General features: G+C 47.7%; 1 long non-coding RNA gene across 1 annotated transcript in view; it reads left to right on the top strand.

Annotated features, from left to right (window-relative positions):
- Nucleotides 1–16522, top strand: part of LOC138683428 (uncharacterized) — a 109790-nt gene that overhangs the window by 35388 nt on the left and 57880 nt on the right. The window contains exon 2 of the long non-coding RNA XR_011322958.1: nt 1497–3186. This is a non-coding gene — a long non-coding RNA (uncharacterized lncRNA). The remainder of the gene's footprint in view (nt 1–1496; nt 3187–16522) is intronic.

Genomic DNA, 16522 nt, shown 5'->3' with positions numbered 1-16522 from the left:
ACTAAAAGACTGATAAGAAGGGAACATCCTACCCCAGGAGGCGCCTAAAAGTTGAAAAATTGCTAATAGCCATGAAGTCAGCAAAAAATCTTTGATAACTGGAGGAAAGGTAAAGGCGGCAGGGGGAGATCACGACCACCGACTCAATTCAAGACCAAAAGACTTACCCCCCCACTCTCCTTGAGCATGCGCTGTAGAATAAAAGAACACTGTACCTTTAATTCGAAGCGGGGAAACTTTAACCCAATAGAAACTGTACTAGATAAGCGACTACCAGTAATAGTTTTGGGGAAGAACTTTGGAAATTGAATATGTATAACTGAACCGTATAAATTGCTTGCCCGTTTAGGCATGAGGTGTGCTAGCTATGTGGATTACCACCTAGCCCCCATCTTTGCGCAAACATGAATTGGAATAAAATACCTCTGCTCTGCGTGTACATTGGCGTTTCACACACCGAGTAAAAGCCCCCACTTGCGGGACAACACTGTTACAAATATTCTGATAAGTTAAAATTTTATATAAGCTGGGTTTGATCAAAAGGTAAAGATTGTAGAATATAGGGGTTTGAAGCTCGCAATGTAGCCATCGAAACTTAGAACATACAAAATGTGCTGTATACAATCATAAGAAAATAAGTATTGTCTAAAATTAGTTTACCATAGAAACTTTGACCGATTTGTTAGTTTGTAGTGTTTTGTCCTAAGAAACTAAGAGAGATCGTTATGGACCTTAGTTCTGTTGCTTAGAAACCCCACTTTGATCAAGATTCCAGTTAGTGGAATTAAGTAAGATTAACCAATGAATGTTTTAGTATAAGAATATTGACAAGGTGGTGTGACTGAGGGCCAATCACTAGAAACATTAAATGTAAGGATTAACATTGAATGTACTTTTATGTAAATCTAATACATGATGGCAAAATCGTACTGCGCAGAATCACATAAGAGAGGTCAACTATCGGACAAAGTGAGGAAGACTATGGAAGACCACCAGAGGGTTTCTGAAGACCACCAGAGACTTCACCATGCCTGCGTAAAGGGACATTTACATATGCTAATGATTTATCGGACAGTTGATGATTATGTATGACATTTCCCAGAAATCTAGTGAATATGTATAACAGGTGTGTATTTAACCTGCATGATCGAACCAGACAGGTGCACACACTAGGTGGAGTGATCCCCTGTGTGCCCAGCGCTGCAATAAAGAAATGCCTGCTTCTTAACTTCTCATTGCTGTTAAGGAGTTTTTTTCCGGACTTCGGCAACAACAGCCACCCCTGCGGCCCCCTCCCCTGCGACCAAAAAAAAAAAACAAAAAAACCCACGCCACACAAACCCATAACAAAGCCATACCTAGCTTCTTCAAAATTCCCCCACCCCCAGAAGCGGGAACACCTTCTAGATACCTTAGGGAGTTGATGCAGACAGAACAATAGATGTTACCTAGCTCAATCATTCAGTAAGCAAACACTGCACCAGTGCAGTTTCAAGGAAACATCATATGTCAGTTTCCATCTACTTCAGGTAAACCGTTTCCATCTCCTCCCCGGGAAGACTAAATAAAGGTGAAGTCCTCGGGTCACTTACACGCCCATGTCACCAAACTTCACCCGATCGCTTGGGGATATAGAAGAGATGAAGACGCCTTCCAGTGGGCGTCTCAGATGCCTCAGTAACATAGGGTTCAAGGGCAACAAAGGATCGCCCTGCTTTCCCATGCCCGTCTCCCTTTTCTAATGGCTGCTAAAGAAAGATGAAGTTTGCCGTCTCCCTGTGATGTAGTTTTGGTTTGGGTCTGGCTGGGATGGAGGTAACTTTCCCCATAGCAGCCCTCATAGTGCTGTGCTTTGTAGTTGTAGCTAGAAGGGTGTTGATAACACACCAATGTTTTGGCTACTGCTGAGCAGTGCTCCCACAGCTGACTTATCCCTTCTAGGTATGCATACCATTTCCTAACTGTGGCCTTTTGGGCTACTCCCTCGGGAGGAGGCGACCCATTGAGGACTGAGTTTAAGAGAGGGAAAGGGCCCTGTACTATAACATCTTGTGATGTGTGCAGCTTTTCAGCCTCCTTAACCGCTCTAGTGAGGGAAAGGACCCCCTTTTCCCAATCTGAGTATATCATTGTTCAGTCTCCTTGAATGAAGTGGAAGAGAATAATAAAGGCCTAGCTGGTCCTTGCGGTCCCTTTTGAAACATGCCACAGTATGAAGCATGTGCGGCAAATCCCCATTCCACCCTTAACGGGTCTCGTGGGTGCAACGGGCCTAGTCTCTGATAAGCCTTAAGCTCATCTTTCAAAGTGTTAAGGGCTTCCGTATGTTGCAAAGTCCAATCCCATTTCCTATTGTTTTGGAGCAAGTCATAGAGAAGGCGGGCAATCACTGAGAACCCTGGTATATGTTTTCTCCAGTAGCCCAAAGTACCTAGCAGCTGCTGTAATTCCGTTTTATTGCCCGGAGTCTGTCCCTTTTCAATAGCTGATAAGAGTGTCGTCGGGTACCGCAACTGCTCCAGCTATCCGCCGTGCCCCCAGGAATTTAATTTCTTGTCCAGGACCTTGACATTTAGAAGATGGAATGTCTAGCCCATTCTTGACTAACGGATTCCAGATGGCCTCAGCCACTTGCCCTACCTGTTCCTTGCTATCCCCACCGACTAGGATATCATCTATATATTGATATATGTGAACACCTGATGGCACTTCCACAGCATCAAGAAGCTTGGCTAAAGCATTGTGGGCAATAGTGGGGGAATGCCTCTATCCCTGGGGAGGCCGATTAAAGGTGTATTGTGTCCCCTCCCAAGTGAAGGCGAACTGGGGTTTGTCCTCTTCCCTTAGGGGAACCATAAAAAAACATATCCTTGACATCTAAAGCAGCCATCCATGGGTTGGCCGCGGCCTGTATTGCCGTTACTATTGAGGTTATGCTCGGAACAGCAGCAGTTAATGGTGGGGTATTACTGTTCAATCTCCTATAATCAATTGTTAGTCATCACCTCCCATCTGGTTTACGGACTGGCCAAACAGGAGAATTATAAGGGGAATGTATGCGACTTGTGTCCTGGTTTCGGCTGGGATGGAGTTGATTGTCTTCCTAGAAACTGGTATAGTGCTATGTTTTGAGTTCAGTATGAGAAGAATGTTGATAACACTGATGTTTTCAGTTGTTGCTAAGTAGTGTTTAGTCTCAAGTCAAGGATTTTTCAGCATCTCATGCCCAGTCAGTGAGAAGGCTGGAGGGGCACAAGAAGTTGGGCGGGGACACAGCCAGGGCAGCTGACCCAAAGTGGCCAGCAGGGTGTTCCATAACATGTGATGTCACATCTAGTATATAAACTGGGGGGGGTGGGGGCGGGGGATCATCGCTCTGGGATTAACTGGGCGTCGATCGGCGGGTGGTGAGCAATTGCACTGTGCTTCATTTGTATATTCCAATCCTCTTATTATTACTGCTGTCGTTTTATTAGTGATATCATTATCATTATTAGTTTCTTCTTTTCTGATCTATTAAACCGTTCTTATCTCAACCCACGAGTTTTACTTCTTTTCCCGATTCTCTCCCCCATCCCACTGGGTGTGGCGGGGGGGAGTGAGTGAGCAGCTGGGTGGTGCTTAGTTGCTGGCTGGGGTTAAACCACGACAAGTTGTGCTCTGTCTCTTCTCAAGATCGTTAATTACTTCCGAAATACCCCGCTTGGCAGCGGCTGGCAGTGGGTACTGAGAGACACGGGTTACGTTAGATTGCGGTAGTGCAGGAGCAACCTGCAAGGTTTTCACATGTGTGATAGCATATTTCCATACATTCTGTATGGCATGTCTAAATATTCTGATGGTTTTAATATTTTGTACCAGCCATGGAAACTGGTTTGCTGCTAGGTGACTGTAAAAGTGAGATTTGGTAAATAATTATTAGAAATCTTATACTAACACTATGATTGAAACAATAGACAAAAGTATTTCCAAGCAATTTACTAGTAGAGGCAGTTACTCCTAAGTTTGGCAGTTCTTGGCTCTTATGACTAGATGTTCCTGTACGCTAGATGAGAACAATGTTGAAACTGACCACGTGTGATTGAAACCGCGTTAAGCTTCAAGATCAAAGAACAAGGACAAGAATAAAGACTTCAAGGACAGCCAGCAAGAACTTCAAATGGGTCGGTGGTCGCAAAAGCAGCCCTTTGACTCAAATGGATCCTTCATTGCGCATGATCGGATGTAGGCAATACTATGATAATCAGTTATAACCATTTTTATGTATATATATACTAATCTGATTAATATGCAATTAGTTATTCTATATAACCTGTTTGTGCTGAAGCTGTGGCATGCACGCTAGGTGGAACTATCCCCCGTGCATCCAGCGCTGCAATAAAGAATGCCTGCTTTCTAAAACTCCAAAACGAGTCTTAGAGAGTTTCTTTGACTTGCTTTTCGGTATCAGGGTAGCCCCTGCCCCTCTGCCCCCAAAGCTGCACACCCTGCCATTGGGTAGGTACCACTGTTTGCCCACCAGCACATCGAATCCCAGTATATTTCCCTCATAGGGGCTCAAAGCCACTTCCACAGCAGTCATTCTCTTTTCCCCAGGTAGCCAAAGTTGAGTTCGAGCTATGGGACATTTTTCTGCTGCTCCTGTCCCTCCCATCATGTTTATAGTCTTTCTCGATGGTTTAATCCCTAGCTCATTAGCTTGTCGTTTGTTTAAAACACTAATTTGGGCTCCCGTATCAATTAAAAATTCTAAACTTATCCGTCTTGGACCCACAGGAGTGTGTATACAAGGCTCCTTATCAGCAGACCATTGGCAAGAATCCGCCATGCGCATTGGGCGGCCTGAACCCCAGACCGCAACTTCTAGTTTTTTAGCCCTTCCAACTCCCCTCGCAGTGCCGCGAAAGGGTTCAGTTTCTCTTCCCGAGGGGGCGGGGTTGCTGGCGCTTCCCTTTGGTCCCTAGTTTTCCCCTCCAGCAATTCCACCAGCTTCCGGATGTCGTCAGCGGCCTGCCCGTGCAGCATGGCTTGGGGTGCCCCCAGTGCCAATGCCTTCCGCCAGAGACCATTCCTTCCGGGGTCGTAGTTCCGACCCGGCCGACCCCGGGAAGGAGGCTCAGGCTCCCGGGGGGGAGGCCGTTCGGGGCGGCGTTTACGACTGGCTTGCCGGACCTTCCTGTTACCCTCTGCGCCACCGCTCGGCTCCGCCCATCCCATCTCGCGCCCGTGAACTACTATGCTGTGCAGTACTTCCGCCCAGGTCATCCCGTGCGCGGGCGGGTTCTGCTGATTGCGCTCGATGGCCCCCTGAATTCTTTCTCTGAGGGACTGGACGTGTATTTTTAAAGCATCCGGCAGCCCTCTAATAAGGGGTCTAAGGGGTGGCGGGGGTCCACCGGTACAGCCATCGCTATCCCTTGCTGCCCTCTGTCGTACATGGCCTGAACACAGGCCGCCTTTTGCACTCCCTCCGTTACCTCCGACAGTCCCTTTACCCGGATAGTAACAGGTTCTCCTCTCTCCTTGGGGTCCACACCCCCAGCCCAATAGGCTACTCGGGACGTTATCGACTGATCACCCGCCGGTCCGTCACTCAAAAACACTCCCGGTCCCCAGAACCCCCTTGCTTTGTCATCACTCAATAGTATCCGATCTCCCCCAGTTAAAGAAACCCTCCGCAAATACTCAGTTTCGGTTTCGCCCGGCTTGCGTGAAAACTTAGCTTGTAATTCACTGAGTTCGGGTCCCGTCCACCGTCCAAGGGGTCGTGCGGACAGTGGCTCGGGGGTTCCCACCGTGCGGACTCGTGTGCCTTTCTGTTTTAATAAGGGGTCGCACGTCCCTTTCCTCCAAGTCCTCTACCTCTTCAGAGCTGTTTTCATCAGAGTCTCCCCAAATGTCCCCATCCCAACCCTCAGGGTCCGTGCCCGTAATTAACTTTCAGATTTGGGTAACACTGGGGGGCTTTTTTGCTTGCGCGAGCATAATTTCAATCTTTCGTTCTAATAGACGCGGCCGCTCCTTTTCTCGTTTCAATTCCGCCTTCGAACAACCTATTTCCCATTGCTTTTTAGAATTATCCTTTGCCAGTCTGTCAGAATCGTTATTTTGGTTTTGCGCTTGAACCAAGCAGGCGCCTAGGATGGCACACATACTGCCTTTGCCATCTCGACTATTTCCGCGGCATTGTTCTATTCTCTCCATGACCGCTGCTGGGTCGGACCACTTCTCCTTTGCCCATTCCATACCTGGGGGAGAAGGGCTACAGCCGTGCCTCCGTAATAATTCCTCTATTAACGCCATCCTGCCGACTACGCCAATTTAATGTTACGGAGGCTCACGCAATCAAATCCAACAGGTGTTAAAAATCAGATCTATTCTTCAGTAAAAAAGTTAGTTGGAACCACGATATCATTAGTGAACCACAGGCTCAATGATGTAAGGGGAATTAGTACTACACAGCCAACTTGAGAATTCTTAAGGTCTAAAAATGATGGTTCAAAATGCGCATATCGCTCACCTACAAGATGAGGGCTCTCAACCTCGAGGAGTTACCTAGGGCGGCGTCCCGACCCAAGGGGAGAGTCCGTGACTGCAGACCCGCTGCTCCGAGGAGGACTGACTCAAAATGTCCTCCGGCGGGGCCCCATTTATACCCTTGTCGAATCTGATCTGTGGTCGTTTTATTCCCCATTGGCCAAAAGGTCAACACTTCCACGTACTGACGCGTGTCGGATTGGTCAGTTCGGCTTTCAACCTGCGGCCTCTAGGGTTTGGGGTTTTTTTCCTCTCCTCCCTGTCCGGAGAAGTTTCGTTTCCTGTCGGGGTGGGTGTACCTGCCACGCTGGGATGGAGGTAACTTTCCCCATAGCAGCCCTCATAGAGGAGCTCCGGTGAACGGGGCGCGTTGCGTCAGTTCGCGCAGGCAGTTCGCGCAGCCCCCCTTCTTCCCAGCTCAAGAAGGCTACTCAAGCGGTGGACGACAGCCCAGAGGGAGACCCAGGTATGGTTGCCACTCGGGTGAAAGCCATTGTCAGGAAAAATGTGGCGATGCAGACAGAACTCCCATGTAAACATGCAGCTGTCCAGGTCTCTGGCTGCAGGGAGTGCCTGAGTCTATCACTGACGACGGAGGGCAGCAGGGACACTTCTTGTGTGAGGTGTGACCAGGTGGATGATCTGCTCAGCCTGGTGGCAGAGCTGAAGGAGGAAGTGGAAAGGTTGAGGAGTATCAGGGAGTGTGAGAGAGAGATAGATTGGTGGAGCCTCACCCTACCATCCCTGAGGCAGAGGCAGCAGATGGAGGCTCCACAAGAAGCAGAGGTTCCCCTGCCCTCCTGTCACCGGGCAGGAGGGGACCTAAGAGATGGAGGGGAATGGATACAGGTCCTTGCTCGGGGAGGCAGGCGAGTCCCCTCCTGGTCTCCCTCACCTTCCCAGTTGCCCCTATGCAACAGGTATGGGCCTCTGGAACTTGAGGACCAGGTCAATGAAGATCAGGGTGTAGATGAAGCCCTATCTAGGGAGGTGCCTAGGCTCAGTCGGGCAGCACCACGCATTCTCACATCCTCTGAAAAAAAGAAAAAGGAGGGTAATTGTCATAGGCGAATCCCTTCTGAGGGGGACAGAGGGCCCAATATGCAGACCTGACCCATCCCACAGGGAAGTCTGCTGCCTCCCTGGGGCCCGGGTAAAAGACATTACCAGGGAACTCCCTGGTCTGGTTCGGACCTCTGATTATTACCCATTGCTGGTTGTGCAGGTTGGTAGTGATGAGATTGCAGGGAGAAATCGAAAGGCAATCAAAAGGGACTTCAGGGCACTGGGACGATTGGTGGAAGGATCGGGAGCACAGGTAGTGTTTTCCTCAATCCCTTCAGTGGCAGGGAAATACACTGAAAGGAACAGGAAAACACACCTGGTTAACACGTGGCTCAGAGGCTGGTGCCATCGGTGGAATTTGGGTTTTTTTGATCATGGGGAGGTTTACACGGCACCAGGCTTGCTAGCGACAGATGGTATCCAGCTGTCTCAAAGGGGTAAAAGAATCCTCGCTCGTGAGATGGCGGGGCTTATAGAGCGGGCTTTAAACTAGGTTTGAAGGGGGTAAGGGATAAAACTAGGTGCACCAGAGATGAGCCTGGGGGCAGCGTGCCAATGTTAGGGGTGGATTTGATAGGCCAGCTCAAATGCATCTATGCCAATGCACGCAGCATGGGCAATAAACAGGAGGAGCTGGAAGCCATCGTGCAGCAGGATAGATATGACTTAGTCGCCATCACGGAAACATGGTGGGACGACTCCCGTGACTGGAGTGCTGCAATGGATGGCTACAAGCTCTTCAGAAGGGATAGGCAAGGTAGAAGAGGTGGTGGGGTGGCTCTCTATGTTAGGGAATGTTTGGACTGTACAGAGCTACACGATTCTGATGACAAGGTGGAGTGCTTATGGGTGAGGATGAGAGGGAAAGCCAATAAGGCTGATATTGTGCTGGGAGTCTGTTATAGACCGCCCGACCAGGTTGAAGAGACGGATGAATCATTCTACAAGCGGCTGGCAGTAGTCTCAGAATCGTGTGCCCTTGTTCTCGTGGGGGACTTCAACTTTCCAGATGTCTGCTGGAAATACAATACAGCAGTGAGTAAACAATCTAGGAGGTTCCCGGAGTGTGTGGAAGATGACTTCCTGACACAGCTGGTGGGTGAGCCAACCAGGGGAGGAGCCTTGCTAGATCTGTTGTTTACGAACAGGGAAGGACTGGCGGGAGGTGTGATGGTCGGAGGCCGCCTTGGGCTTAGCGACCATGAAATGATAGAATTCTCAATTCTTGGTGAGGCAGGGAAGGTGGTCAGCAAAACCACCGCTATGGACTTCCAAAGGGCAAACTTTGGCCTCTTCGAGGCACTGGTTGAGAGAGTCCCTTGGGAGACGGTCCTGAAGGGCAAAGGGGTCCAGGAGGGATGGACATTCTTTAAGAAGGAAATCTTAATGGCTCAGGACCAGGCTATTCCCATGTGCCGCAAGTCGAACCGCCGAGGGAAACGACCGGCCTGGCTGAACGGGGAGCTTTTTCTAGGAGTCAAGAAAAAAAGGAGAGTTTATCATCTCTGGAAGAAAGGGCGGGCGACTTGGGAGGAGTACAGGGATCTTGTTAGATCATACAGAGAGAAAATTAGAAAGGCAAAAGCTCAGCGAGAACTAAATCTGGCCACTATTGTAAGGGACAACAAAAAATGTTTTTACAAATATGTTAACAGTAAAAAGAATCCCAAGAAGAATATCTATCCTTTAATGGATACAGAAGGGAACGTAGCCACCAGAGATGAGGAAAAGGCCGAGGTACTTAATGCCTTCTTTGCCTCAGTCTTTAATAGGGAGTCCAGTTTTCCTCAGGGTACTCCACCCCCTGAGCTGGAAGGTGAGGATGAAGAGCAGAATATACCCCCCCTTAATCCAGGAGGAAATAGTGAGTGACCTACTACGCCATCTGGACACTCACAAATCTATGGGACCCGATGGAATCCATCCAAGAGTACTGAGGGAAGTGGCAGAGGTCCTTGCCAAGCCACTCTCCATCATCTATCGGCGATCCTGGTCAACAGGGGAGGTCCCAGAGGACTGGAGGCTTGCCAATGTGACTCCCATTTACAAGAAGGGTCGGAGGGAGGATCCGGGGAACTACAGGCCTGTCAGCCTGACCTCAGTACCGGGGAAGATTATGGAATGGTTTATCTTGAGAGCACTCACATGGCAAGTCCAGGACAAGCAGGGGATCAGGCCCAGTCAGCATGGGTTTACGAAAGGCAGGTCCTGCTTGACCAACCTGATCTCCTTCTATGACCAGGTGACCCGCCTAGTGGATGAGGGAAAGGCTGTGGATGTTATCTTCCTTGACTTCAGCAAGGCCTTTGACACTGTCTCTCATGGCATACTCCTTGAGAAGCTGGCGTCTCATGGCTTGGACAAGTGTACTCTTTGCTGGGTGAAAAACTGGCTGGATGGCCGAGCACAGAGGGTTGCGGTGAATGGGGTGAAATCCAGTTGGCGGCGGGTCACAAGTGGTGTTCCTCAGGGCTCGGTGTTGGGCCCCATTCTGTTTAATATCTTTATCAATGATTTGGATGAGGGGATTGAGTGCACCCTCAGCAAGTTTGCAGATGACACCAAGTTGGGAGGCAGGGTCGATCTGCTCGAGGGTAGGAAGGGTCTACAGGGAGATCTGGACAGGCTAGATCGATGGGCTGAGGCCAATCGTATGAAGTTCAACAAGGCCAAGTGCCGGGTCCTGCACTTTGGTCACAGCAACCCCATGCAGTGCTACAGGCTTGGGGAAGAGTGGCTGGAAAGCTGCCTGGCAGAAAAAGACCTGGGGGTGCTGGTTGAGAGCTGGCTGAATATGAGCCAGCAGTGTGCCCAGGTGGCCAAGAAGGCCAACGGCATCCTGGCCTGTATCAGAAATAGTGTGGCCGGCAGGACTAGGGAGGTGATTGTTCCCCTGTATTCGGCACTGGTGAGGCCGCACCTCGAGTACTGTGTTCAGTTTTGGGCCCCTCACTACAGGAAAGACATTGAGTTGCTGGAGCGTGTCCAGAGAAGGGCAACCAAGTTGGTGAGGGGCCTGGAGCACAAGTCTTATGAGGAGCAGCTGAGGGAGCTGGGGCTGTTTAGTCTGGAGAAGAGGAGGCTGAGGGGAGACTGTTGCAATTGAAAAATGGACTCCGAAGCTGGTTGCAAACAAAGACCCTTTATTGAACAAAACAAGTCCTTTTATCTGCTAGCTATGTCTGACGCAGCAGCCAGCAATCATAGGCAGAAGCTTTCCAAAATTTTCATCTCAGCAGCAACTATCTTATCTCTACACTATTCTTGGCTCCGTGTCCTTCCAGCATGATTACTTCACTGGGAACTTCACTGTTCCCATGGTTTTCTGCCAACCAGAGCAATAATATCATTGTTTCCACAGGTGGTCACTGAGTCAAGTGCTCCCACATCTCCCCCTTCTTTGTTTATAATTAACACAGCCTTACTTGATCTATCAATTAATTTTTGGAACACATTGCAACATACAAGGCACACAAATTAAAATACATAAAAACACTACAAGACAAATCAAAAGTGTCTTAACTAATGATTTAAGAGCAGCTCTATTTTGTAAGGTTGCGTGTCTAATACCATCTACAACTAACAGTAAATCAGATAATGCTACACCAATCTGTATTCAGGGACCCCAGAATTTGTGATTCCTGGGGTGGCAATGAGGGTGAATGCCCAATCCGTGGAAACCAGGAATTCCCATCCATTGAGTCCATGGCCTGCTGCACAGGGGTCTCCATCAATAGGTTCTTAAACTTCGTTGATGCCAGCGGAACCCCCTATTAAACATGTGGAAAAGGGATTGTTCGGTGTTGCTGTACTGAAGCATAAGCAATCTTGTCCGGTCACGTTAGCCAGGGTCATCCAGATGTTTTCTTTGGCTTGCGGCGGTATCCATGACTACGTCCATCCGAGGACCGTGAGGAAGATGGACCATCCGTACGTTCTTGTGCCGTCTTGCTCCGCGAGCTCAGCCCAGCGATCGGTAGGTGCCAGCTTTACGTGGGCGTCCCCACGGAGGCAACGGTGGCCTTGCCGTACACCAGCCCGATGCTCTTCGGAAAAATCCCAGTATTTATACATTTGCAGAGGAATGGGTTTCGGCACACATGGCCAGCGGGTGCCATAACCTGCCTCGGTTGCAACATGGGGAGCCTATGACGCATGCGCTCGCTGGCCAGGCGCGCTGCATGAGCCATAGCCATCCTGTCTATTGTTTCATGGGCTTTGTGATGCGGTTGCAATGCACAGAGAATCTTGACCTGTCATGTTGGCCAAGGTGACCCACACGTTAGTTTTTGCCTGAGGTGGTGTCGTGGTTTAACCCCAGCCAGCAACTAAGCACCACACAGCCGCTCACTCACTCCCCCCCCATCCAGTGGGATGGGGGAGAAAATCAGGAAAAGAAGTAAAACTCCTGGGTTGAGATAAGAACGATTTAATAGAACAGAAAAGAAGAGACTAATAATGATAATGATAACACTAATAAAATGACAACAGTAGTAATAAAAGGATTGGAATGTACAAATGATGCGCAGGGCAATTGCTCACCACCCGCCGACCGACACCCAGCCAGTCCCCAAGCGGCGAATCCCTCCCCCCCCCACTTCCCAGTTCCTAAACTAGATGGGACGTCACATGGTATGGAATACACTGTTGGCCAGTTTGGGTCAGGTGCCCTGGCTGGGCATGAGAAGCTGAAAAATCCTTGACTGTAGTCTAAACACTACTGAGCAACAACTGAAAACATCAGTGTTATCAACATTCTTCACATACTGAACTCAAAACATAGCACTGTACCAGCTACTAGGAAGACAGTTAACTACATCCCAGCTGAAACCAGGACAGGTGGTATTCATATTGCCACACCATCTAGGATGTTCCAGATGATGATGGTCGTAGAAATCGAGCGGGAGTCCATCGTGGGCCTGTATCTGTGGAAACACAAGCATAACCTCGCCCCCAGGTTATTAATGGAAACGGACCTTCCCATTGCCCTGTTTCTAGATTCTTAACTAAAACCATGGCCTTACCCCTAATTTCCGGCCGCTCTTGATATGTGGATAAAAAGTCTCTAAATCGGTGGACCGCCTGCATCAGACCAGTGATTTAGAAAATTTAAAACATAAGTGGCTTTAGCTAACTTTTCTTGTGGAGAGAGATTCCCTACTCCCCCTTTTTGTTTTAATAACATCGCTTTTAGCGAACCATGAGCGCGTTCCACAATCGCTTGACCAGTGGGAGAATGAGGGATACTAGTGCTATGCCGAATACCCCATAGTTGTAAAAATTCTTGTGGTTTTTGTGATACATAAGCTGGACCATTGACCGTTTTTAGTTGCTGTGGAACACCCAAGGTTGCAAAAGCGAGTAAGAGATGCTTACACACATCACGGGATTTTTCACCTGTGTGGGCGGTGGCCACAAGTGCTCCTGAAAAAGTATCAATAGATACATGGACATATTTTAATCTACCAAATTCTGTAATGTGAGTAACATCAGTTTGCCAAATCTCTAAAGCTTGCAAGCCTCTTGGATTGAGTCCATATGATAAAGACGGAGTCGTCTGTTGGCAATCCGGACAAGCTGTCACAATTTGACGGGCTTGATTCAAAGTGAGTTGAAATGTTTTTTGCAATGCCTTTGCATTTTGGTGAAAAAAGGCGTGTGAAAATCGTGCTTGCTCGAATGCATTAGGAAGGACAGTGAGTCCAGCTAACCAATCTGCCATACTATTACCTTCTGTTAATGGTCCAGGCAGTGAAGTGTGCGATCGCACATGCATAATAAAATATTGGGTTTTTTCTATGATTTAACGAGGCCAAAAGAGTTTGAAATAACACGAATAACGGTTTATGATCTATTTCTTTCAAATAAGAGGCTTCAAGACAGCTCACAACTCCTGCAACAGAAGCAGAGTCAGTTACAATATTAATAGGACAGTCCCACTTCTGAAAGACCCTAACAACTGCAGATAGTTCAACAATTTGTGGTGAACCTTTTACTATCTCAATGTCCGATTGCCATTCGTTCTGATCATTTTTCCAAACTATAACAGCTCGACCCGTTCTTCCTGATCCATCTGTAAAAACTGTCAATGCGTCTAAAGGAACAGAACTACATTTGGGAAGTTCCTGTACATTAAACTGTAACTGTAACAATTTGTGACTTGGTGGATGAATTGAAATGGTTCCAGAAAAACCTTCCAGTGCAGTTTGAAACAAAAAAGAGTTTTGGTACATCCATTGTAACATCTGCATAGAGACAGGCAATATGAGAATTGAAGGTTCCTGGCCACTCAAAGATAGCAGCCTGTGTCGTCCTTTCAAAATCAGAGACACAATCATTTCAATTTTTGTTGTTATTGTTTTGCTGAATTGATGCAACAAAAAAAATCCATTCTATTATCAACAGAGGATCTCTCTGTTTCTCGTCCCATTGAAAAATGAGACCATATGGTTGAAAATCAGGATTTAAAACTATCAGTTGAAATGGACGATCAGGATCGCATCTCTGAGCCTGTCTCTCAGACATTGCTGTGGCCACCTTTTGAAGTGCTAACTTCGCCTGCTGAGTTAAAGTTCTTTTGGAATTCAATGCTGGATCTCCCTTTAAAAGCTGAAAGAGAGGATGCAGCTCTTCATTTGTTATGCCTAATAACGGTCTGACCCAATTTATTGTTCCAAGTAATTTTTGCATATCATTTAATGTTTGAACCTCTGTGATAATTTTCAACTTCTGAGGTATTATGTGCTGATTAGTTATTCGCCACCCTAAATAATTCCAAGGTGTTGTTTTTTGAACCTTCTCTGGAGCTACCTCCAAATGATGAAGTTTAATATTGTCTAACACGACAGACATTGCTATTTGCATCTCTGATTCCGTCCGTGTTGCTACAAGAATATCATCCATATAATGATAAATGAGAGCATTAGGCAATTTCTCTCGAGCAGGAGAAAGAGCCCTTGCTACAAACCATTGGCAAATGGCAGGGCTGTTTTTCATACCCTCTGGCAACACTGTCCAGTGATACCGTTTATTCGGTTCAGAAGCATTAACAGAAGGAATAGAAAAAGCAAATTTGGGGGCATCACATGGATCTAGAGGAATCGTAAAAAGACAATCCTTCAAATCAATTACTGTTAAACACCAATCTTTTGGAATCATAGTGGGAGATGGGAGTTCTGGTTGTAAAGGACCCATGTCTTCTAATACTGCATTAATACGTCTCAAATCATGTAACAATCTCCACTTTCCACTCTTTTTCTGTATCACAAACACAGGTGAATTCCAAGGACTAGTCGTAGGTACAATATGCTTTGCCTTTAACTGTTCATCCACCAATGATTGTAAATGTTGCAGCTTTTCAAGTGTCAGGGGCCACTGATCCACCCATACTGGATTCTCAGTTTTCCACGTTAATTTCAGGGTGTGCTGCACCTCAGTGACCCCTACAACAAATTTGACCCAATGCTTAATCCCCATTGCGCAAGACAGTCCCGTCCCCATAAAGTTAGGGGAGTTGTGAGGATAAAAGGACGAATGGTAGCTCTTTTGCCCTCAGGACCTATCACTTGCACCAAATACACACTTTGCAATGGAATGGCGTGACCTCCTATGCCTGTAATTGCCGTGAATACTTTGGAAATTGGCCAATGAGAGGACCACACAGAGTGCGATATAACTGTCACATCCGCTCCGGTATCAATAGTGCCAGACAACTCAATTATTTGGCAAGGATTTCCCCATTCCATCTACAACTGAGAGTCGGTCTGGAATTAGAGACCCGCTGAGCCCAAAAAATATGTGGAACCCCCGTAGAGCCAAATCCACCGGAGCCCCTTGTTTTTGCTGCTGCCAAGGATGGCTGAATGTTAAAACCAACCAATAGTGCAATACGAGAACCAGCCGGCACAAAACAAGGAGGCATAGGTGTCCACACCATAATTTTGATTTCCCCTTGATAATCAGCATCAATTACACCTGGCAACACAAAAAGCCCTTGCAACGTGGTAGATGACCGTCCTATTAACAACGCACTTTTGTTACCCTCTAACGGTCCCCACACCCCCGTGGCTACCGCTTTTACTTCAGATGTTTCTAAGGTTACTGATTCTGCAGTGGCCAGATCCATTCCGGCGCTGCCGCTTGTTCTTGCATATAGACTTGAGACTGGGGTCCCGCTTGTTGAATGGGGGCTGCTTGTGTCTGCGCGTGGCCCCTCTTCGCGCTCCACTTCCCGTTTCCCTGAATTGGCTGTCCTTCCTTATTAAAACGAGATTTGCATTGATTAGCAAAATGTCGACCCTTTCTGCACTTGGGACACACTCCCGGACTTTTGGTGTGCCCTTGTTTTTCACCTTTATTTCTATTTGGACATTCACAGCGTACATGTCCCTTCTTCCCACAAGAAAAACATGTTTGGGAACTGACATGCATAGCTGCAAATGCCTCAGCCATGAGTTTGATAATAGAAAATTGCAGACCCTCCCATCGGGGCTGGCGATTGGCTTCATAGATGACTGGAAAAGCTTGCAGGTTTTGTAAAATGTCAGTGTCCCCTGCCTTAGCAGCCTCTTGTTTAATTTTCCCCCAAATATCACGGGGATCAGGAGGATACAAGTCTGGTGCAGCTTCAGGATCAATAGGTCCGGGGTCGAAAGGATCATCATCCTCATGATTACCCTCTTCTGCCCCCCCCAACTGCTCCTACCAACGGTAGAGCCGAAGGTTCCAATATCGGAGCGGAAACTCCGGGGACTGCAGGACCTGGAGCTTCTGCAGCAGCAGCAGATCTCTGTTCCGGACCAGTCCCAACATGTTTCTTTAAGCATTCAAAAACAGTTCTCCAAGCCCCTAATAGGGATTGAGCAATTTTGTCATCTTGAGTTGCTGCATCCCAGAGTTTGACTCCTATCGTGACCCACTG

The sequence above is a fragment of the Haliaeetus albicilla genome, chromosome W, assembly GCF_947461875.1.
Source record: "Haliaeetus albicilla chromosome W, bHalAlb1.1, whole genome shotgun sequence".
In the NCBI taxonomy this organism is placed as follows: domain Eukaryota; kingdom Metazoa; phylum Chordata; class Aves; order Accipitriformes; family Accipitridae; genus Haliaeetus; species Haliaeetus albicilla.
The sequence above is the reverse complement of the archived record's forward strand: the minus strand, read 5'-3'. Positions and strand labels throughout refer to the sequence as shown.